This window comes from Pantherophis guttatus, chromosome 2 (assembly GCF_059756535.1).
Source record: "Pantherophis guttatus breed Tessera chromosome 2, ASM5975653v1, whole genome shotgun sequence".
Taxonomy (NCBI): Eukaryota; Metazoa; Chordata; class Lepidosauria; order Squamata; family Colubridae; genus Pantherophis; species Pantherophis guttatus.
The window spans coordinates 280,652,948-280,661,584 of NC_142064.1; positions in this window are offsets into that span (position 1 = coordinate 280,652,948).

Genomic DNA, 8,637 nt, shown 5'->3' on the forward strand with positions numbered 1-8,637 from the left:
GAATGCCCAGAAGCAATTTGCAGGAAGCTGATAAGATCAGCAAGACAAGACACGAAGGTATGTGAATGAAGTTGTTCCCTGCAAATTGCTTCAGTCGGCGTTCCTCCTTAAATAGGCTAAGGGAGTGGCCAATTAGCCCCAAGTCTTACTCTCGAGGAAACCTCCTCCTGAGGAGCCACTCCTGCCTTTTGGCAGCTTTGCACGCCCATGCATCGAGAAGAGGCTCCTCCTCTTCATCCTCTTCACTTAAGGGAGCTTCTGGAGGCCCTGGCTGAATCCCCGCTTCTGGCACCACATCTTCTCCACCCTACTCATTGTCTGACTCGAGTGCCAGCTGCACAAGCTACTGGCGCAGCACCACACCAGCCTCCTTGCTGTCTGAATCAGCTACTAGCTGCACAGGCCACGTACGGGCCACAATACCTTAGAAGGAATGACCTCTTATTTTTTTTCTAACTTCATCCTTCTCCAACCCCATATATATTTCTCCAGTTTCTCCCTCTTCCCAGCCAGTTGCTTAGTAAAGCAAAGGGTGAATATGAACGGAATCATAAATATGACTTAATTTGGGGGATACAAGAAAATGGCAATCTTACAAAGACTGAAAATATAAAGGCATCTGAAATACCAATCTTACAAGTCCCAAATCATGCCTCTCCATCTCTAAACATCTTAACAGTGGAAGAATTATTTGGAACTTTATTACCAGAGGAAAACACCCTAGCTCCCATGTCCAATCCAGAGAAGACAAGACAAAATGGATACCTCATGCAGAGAACACAATTTGCTTTTACCTCAGAATTAAGTTAGAGAAGATGGTCATGAAAATGCCATTATGGTAATACACAAGTAAACCTGAAAATTTTCCACTTGGTGAGAAACATATAAGGGCCAAATGCAGATCAGCCAATGAGTCGCACCATTTGCAAAGTATTGACGAAGCTGACTACATAAACTTCTCACATAAAAAGCAGGTGGAGCTTCCATAGCATCCTCAGGGCTGCCATTTACCACATCTTTTAACTATTATGTGTAGTTCCCCACACATTGTCTTTTTGGTTGTCAATTCCCTTATCACCATCCCTTTTCCTCTCCAAATACAGGCAAATCTCTCCACAATGGTGCAAGGACCTTTCCTGTTCTATTATTCTTCATAGAACAGATTTTATACTTTATCTTTTTTTTCCTTATGACCTTTTGTTCCTCAGATTTTTCAATATATAGGCTTCCTCAGAGTCTGAGTTTTGAAGTCTCTTGAGCACTTCATCTCTGCTAATACATATTTCATTTTTTTTTCTTTACGTATAATGTCATGGATGTGTCTTGAAGATTTGTTAGATTAAAATATTAGGTTTATGCAAACTGCCAGTTCTCCTGATTTTTCTCCTTTTCAAAAAATTCTTTTATACTCGCTGAATTTATCCCTTTCCAGGTTTAATTCCCCACCTGGTGCAACTTCTGAGGTAAAATTTTGAGAAGGGTGTCCCGTGATCAAGCACCCACAACTTCTGGAGGAAAGTATTGTGCAATCAAATTTTATGAATAGCAGTTGTGGCTTGGAGACTGCCAGTTGTGTGCCACATGTGATCTTTCCTGGATTGTGAGGCCCTGAGTGCAGTCACTCATGCCCTGGTCATCTGGTTGGATGACTGCAATGCGCTCTACATGGGGCTAACCTTGAAGAGTTATTTGAAAGCTACAACCGATACAGAGGACAGCAGCGTGGACAGTTCTGGAGGCCGCTTGGGTGGCACATGTCACACCGCTGCCAGTTTTCATCTGGGTCCAATTGAAGATGTTATCATTACTTTAAAGCCCTTTATGGCAGGGGTCTCGAACCCCTGGTCTGTGGATCGACACCTATCTGAGGCATGTCAGCAACTGCGTTGCACAAAGAAGTGAAGTCCCATCCGTGGGATGCAGGCAGCATGCAAAACCACACCCCCTTGGGTCTGCGGAAAAAACTTTCTTCACGGAACTGGTGCCTGGTGCCCCAAAGGTTGGGGGCCGCTGCTTTATGGCATGGGTCTAGGGAATCTGAGGAACTGTGTCACCCAGATGGGAACATTTGTTCTAGTGGAAATGACCTACTTCAGATCCCACTGGCCAAAGAATTTCAGCTGGTGGTATCCAAGAGAAGAGCCTTTTCTGCTGTGCCACCACCCCTGGAATATTCTCCAGTCAGAGGTGAGGTCTGCTTCACACTACTGTCCTTCTGGAAAAATCTAAAAACATGGCTCTTCTGCTTGACCTGGGCCCCTGACAAGCCCCTGCTACATTGGGATGGCTGACCAGATAGAGAAAATTCTTATCCATCATCTGGCTTCTAATTTTTAACATTTCTATTCAATTTTTCTAATTTTAATTGGGTTTTTAGCATTTTAAAAACTGTATTATATTGTAAGATGCCCATAGTCACTGTATCAGTGATGGGAAAAATAGAAATTACATACATACATATATATGGATGTACGTACAAAAATGCAGAGCAGTAAACCAATCAGAGGCACAATTATGGCGATGCAGGGTTGTAAGAAAAGCATTGATGACCAAAAGAGTAAATTTCCAGTTGATCAAATGCAAAACTTTCAATAAAACACCATTCAAGGACAGCATCAAAAGAAGCTACGTCTTTGTGAGGAAATATAACATATCAAGTATTGAGAATATAAAAGCGAGACTTTTATCAACATTTAAAAAATTTTTAATATGGTAAATAATGAACATGGAAAATATACCGATAATCAGCATTCTTTACTGATTCTCCTTTGTCCAAGGGCAATTCCTGTCAGTGGTGGAAAGAGAGGAGAAATCTAGCTCTGGGCCTCTGCTGAATCAAGTGTCACAGTTCTTGATTTGTTCCCCAAATCTACATGAAACCGCTGTGACACAGTCCATTGGGTTAGGTACTATCGATACAGTGATGATTCTTAGCCATATATCTCTGCCCCAGGGTACCCAAGCAATGCTGTCAAGGGGCTTTCCTAATACCCGGAGGCTCTACAGACCTGGATGGAGGGTGGTCCAGCTTTGGTTCAACTCTGACAAGACCAAGTAGTTGTGGGCTTTAGAGTCCCCCATATCAAGGGTGAAATCCAGCAGGTTCTGACAGGTTCTGGAGAACTGGTAGCGGAAATTTTGAGTAGTTCAGAGAACTGGTAGAGGAAATTTTGAGTAGTTTGGAGAACCGGCAAATACCACCTCTGGCTGGCCCCAGAGTAGGGTGGGAATGGAGATTTTGCAATATCCTTCCCCCTGCCACGCCCACCAAGCCACGCCCACAGTACCAGTAGTAAAAATTTTTTGATTTCACCAGTGCCCCATAGCTAGTGATCAGCTCAACTCTGGCTGGGATGATACTCCCTGTCAGAGCTGTGCCACAATCAGGGGGTCTCCTGGCGTCACAGCTCTTAGAGAGGGGGTAACCAATGCACTCTCCATGCGGCTGCCTTTGAACATTCAGAAGCTGTAGCTAGTCCAGAATGCAGAAGCATGGACAATATTATGAGTTCTGTGGTATGCCAATGTAACACCACTGCTGTGCGAACTGCGCTGGCTCCCAGTAGGCTATCAAGTGCAATTTAAGGTAGAGTTGGTCACCTTTATAGGTTATATCATCTACATAGATAACATGGGGCAGGACTGCCTACTATATTCCTGATGTTTTCTTCCTATCCTACACCATCTGGCAGGATGGGCATGCTTCGGGTCCCCCAGGTAAAACAATATTCCCGATGGAGGCCTTAAAAGCCTTCATTTATTTATAAAATTTATTAGCCATCCATCTTACTATAAGATAACTCTAGGAGGCTTACAGTCATTAAAATATGTCTATACGTATACAATGAAAACATAATTACAATCAAACATTAAAACCTAAGGACACATGGGGAGCGTAGGGGCAGACTTGGAGAAGGTGGGATCTGATGTTACTCGATCAACTACCTCCCTTGTGCTGTTCCTCCACAGGGGCTCCAAGCCAACTAGCAGAGTCACATCTTTAGGCCCTTATGAAAGGATAGGAGGGTTGAGGCCAACCTCACATGCTGGCACAGGTGGGACAGGCCAATCCCAGTGGGATGAGATGGCTCCCTCAAGTAACCTGGATCCATGCCATGAAGGGATTTAAAGGTGATCACCAAGAGACGTTCATTCAGGATAATGGATTTGCACTTACAACCATGTGGTTTGCTTAATGATTGTGATGGCTAGCTTTAGACCATCGTAAAAAGTCTCATAAAATGCCTTGATTTATGACAGCAATGACTTACAACTGAAATTACAAGTGTCACTGTGGTTGTAAGTTGAGGTCTTTCTGTAGTGGTTAAAAACCCAGGCTAGAAACTAGAACCGATTGTCAGTTATAGTTCCCTGTCACTCTTTCAGCCTACAACATCAGATTGGTCAATTTCCTGTCACAACCAATGGATCAACAGTTGGTTGATCCAAAACAAAGCAGACACTATATTTGACTTACAGGAAAAAGGCTAAGGAGAAGAATAAAAGTAAAATTCTCCTGAAGTGTAAGTGCATTAGGTGACATGAAATGACCTTCCTATTGCTAAGCCAGCACTGCAATCAACTCATTACATTTTCATAGAGGAAAATTAAAAAAGCTTTCCTTCAATTAAAGCTTAAATCCAGGTGGTTTCCTGGATGTGGTTTTGCACTCAAAGTTCTAAAGGCCATTTCCAACACTGATTCTGAATATATCTGAGTCAGGGGTGAAATGCTCCCGGTTTGGACCGGATCGCTTGATCTGGTAACAATGGCAGCCGGTGGTTCGAAGAACTGGTAGCAAAAATCACTCCCCCCAATTCCTAGCTGAGCCGCGCAATCATCAGAGGCTTTTTAAAAAAAATTTAAAAGCATTTTTTCTACAACCTCTTCGGCTGAAAAATGCTTTTAAAAGTTAAAAAAAAAGCCTCTGATGATCGCGCGGCTCAGTTGGGATCGTCAGAGGCTTTTAAAAGCATTTTTTTCTGCAACCTCTTGGGCTGAAGAGGTTGTAGAAAAAATGTTTTTAAAAGAAAAAAAAGCCTCTGCTGATCAGGCAACTCAGCTGGGATCGGCAGAGGCTTTTAAAAGCATTTTTAACAACCTCTTGGGCTGAAGAGGTTGTAGAAAAAATGTTTTTAAAAGTAAAAAAAAAAAAAAATTGGCCACGCCCACTGTCACATTACCCCCCCCCCCAAGCCACGCCCACAGAACCGGTAGTAACAAATTTTACATTTCACCACTGATCTGAGTGTAAGCCTCAGTCAAGCTTTAAGCAGGCAAAAGTTATTTACATTTATGGCCTTCAGGTTCAGTGCAGGATGTTAGCCTAACATTACCTTTGCTATTTGGCAAAAGGGCTACTCAAGAGAGTTTTGGAGCAGAGTGTGACTGAAAGTTTTTTTTTTCTAAGTCTTTGTATCTGGGGACACCTCTTACTAATTTAGTTTGTTATTGGCTTCAAAAGTTGATCATCTCTCCAGAGAGAAAGCAGCGAGAAAAGAAATCCCTACAGTTTTCATAATTATAGGAGAGAAAAGTGAAGCCTGTCACAACTCCTCTGCAGAGGCAGAGCTGAAGCTAAGCCCATAAACAAAACTTGGTTACATGATTTGAAAGTCCTCTGAAATTTCTCAGTGAAGGGCAAATGTAAGTGACTTTTCAAGATGTGATGATGAAAGAGCCTGCAACAGTGGTGAATTAATGCCTAGGTACTTGACAAACCTAAAATAGCTCCCTTATGAGTTACAGCCATTTAATGCCTCCATTAAGTCTTATGATTAAAGTAATTTGAAACATCAAAATCAAAACAAGGCTAACTTCACACACAAACTCTGAAGGCCCTAATGTAAATATTTCCCAGTTTAGAGGGGAAAATTAGTGTCACTAGATAATTTCAGACTCTGGACTTCTGGTTCCTATGTCTCTCCCCATATATAGCAAAACAAGTCATATTCCTTCACTTCAAAATGTGCTACGCCAGGGAGAATAAAGGGTTGAATACAAAGGTATTTCAGGGTCGCCCCCAAAAGAGCCCTTTGTATTCAAACCTTTATTCTCCCTGGCGTAGCACATTTTGAAGTTAAGGAATATGACTCATATTTGTTGTTTGGGGACTGCTTTGTGTGCTACAAGCCTCTCTTGATTCCCTTGTCCCCTCCTGCCAAGATCCCCTTTATTTATTCCTTTACAGATAGTCCTCCACTTACAACAGTTCATTTAGTGACTGTTCAAAGTTACAATAGCACTGAAAAAAATGACTTATGACCGTTTTTCACACTTACAGCATCCCCATGGTCACAGGATCAAAATTCAGATGCTTGCAAGGGACTCGTATTTATGACCGTTTCATTGTCCCCGGGCCATGTGATCACCTTTTGCGACCTTTGTACACGTAAAGTCAATGGGGAAGCCAGATTCACTTAACAACCATGTTATTAACTTAAGAACTGCAGTGATTCACTTAAGAACTGTGGCAAGAAAAGTCATAAAAATGGGGCAACACTCACTTAACAAATGTCTCGCTTAGCCACAAAAAATTGGGGCTCAATTGTTGTCGCAAGTTGAGGGCTACCTGTATTTATTTATTCCCCCTTTACAAAATGGTTGGGGATCCCCGAGCTTTCCAGGTGTGGTTGGATAACAACTTTCACCCTCTTACCATTTAGGGCAGGGATCTGCAACCTTAAATACTCAAAGAGTCATTTGGACCCTTTTCCCACAGAAAACACCAGGAGCCACACAAAACCTGGGTGGGTGTGGCCAACTTGATGTCACTCACTTCTACTAGTCACATGACCCCCCCTAGCCATGCCTACCCAGCCTGTCATTAGGGCCGAGAACCAGTTGTTAAAAAACACCTGGAACCACAAAATCCTTTTGACATACCTCTCTCCCCTCCTTCCCTCTTTCTCTATATCTCTCTATGTCTCTCTCTCTCCCACTCTCTCTGTATCTCTCTGTCTCTGCCCTGGCCGCTTCTCCCATCCCCCTGTGGTGGCCCTTACCTTCTCAAGCCAGGCAAGGAGTGACTGGGAGGGGAGGACGAGGGGTCAGCTAGTGGTGAGATCATCTGACAGGGAGCCACAGCAGAGGGCCCAAAGAGCCGCATGTGGCTCCGGAGCCGCAGATTGCTGACCCCTGATTTAGGGGCACTGGCTGGGAATAGAACCACTGAAGCTCCTGTAGATGTGAAAGAGGGCCACTATTAGATACCTCAGCTAGAGCGGTTACTAATTATAATTCTACTGTACAATTTTGTGGTAGCCAGGTGTGCGCCTGCTAAGCGTGGGAAAATCCGCCGCTCCTTTCCCACGGGGAGGGGCACCTTTTGCCCTTTTCGCGACCTCTTCGGGATTTGCGCGCCAAAGAAGACTCTCTCCCCCACCCCCACTCTGCCAAGAACGGGAGACCAAGAAAAGGCCGTTATCCCTCCCCCTCCCCCAATTCCCGCAGCTTCTAGGATCGGCTGAAATCCATCGGGTCTGCTTAGTCTGAAAGTCCAGGCTGCGCTCAACGGCTCTTTGCCGGGGGAAAGGGGCGGGGCCGCCGAGTCCTTCTGGCGCTGCCTCCCAGCACGTTCTACGTCGCGCGTAAACAGCCCCCTCCACCGCCTCCGAGCAATCGTGCGCAGAATCTCCGGAGTGAAGCACAACGGCGGCAGCAGCAGCAGCAGTGAACAAACGGAGCATGCGCGAGAACGTTGCCGCCGGGAGCTCTCAGGCGGTTGCGTTTTTTTTTTTAAAATTTAAAAAGAACGCCAGGGACGCGCGCGGGCAACCGTTGCTTGTGACGTCATCCGGCGGAACGGCGCCTGCGCGCAGTATAACGGCGCCAAAGGCTGCCTCTGAGCTGAGAGAAAGCTGGACCTTCTTACCTCAAGCTCGTCCGGAGTGTCTTCCTAGAGCTGTTGAGGCGGCAGCGCTGCGGAGTAGCTGTCCCTTTTTAAACCTGACAAATAGCAATAGCGCTTAGCTTTATATACGTCGTCACAGCGCTTTACAGCCTTCTCCAAGAGGTTTACAAAGTCTGCATATTGCCCTCAACAATCTGCCCCCCCCTCAAGATGTCCCTCAGATGAGTCCCGTAATGGCGCCTCAGCCGCGAAGACGGTGGAGATGTTGCAAGTTGCTGTTGAGATACCTCCAGTTTAAGATGGTGATGACTAGATCCCACCTTCTTTAGGTTTAATTAGAAGTTAAAAGATTGACGTGCCGGCAAGCCTCAGAATAAGCGTACCAAGAAAACCTTGATTTGCATTTGGCGCTTGGCCTAAAATTAAGAATACCTCACTTGCTCCATTAAAGAAATCTCTTCAAGGAAAAATTGGGAGGAGTCGTCCAGTCTTTCTCTCTCATGTGTATATAGTGGTCTACTAAGTCTAGTTCTTAAGATATAAAATGTTTTCTTCTTTTGGTGAATTTATTTATTAAATATAACCTGACTCTTTTTCAGGTTTATTTTTTAGCCAAATGGTTCTTAATAATTTAATTTTTAAAAAAAACCTTCAAAGGGCAGACTCGATGGACCACTAGGTCTTTTTCCGCCATGAGTTTTCTATGTCTCTATGCTTATGGTTGCTAAGTGCCTGAACTGCATTCACATGACCATGATCAGAACTTCTGAAGACCAGCCATAAGA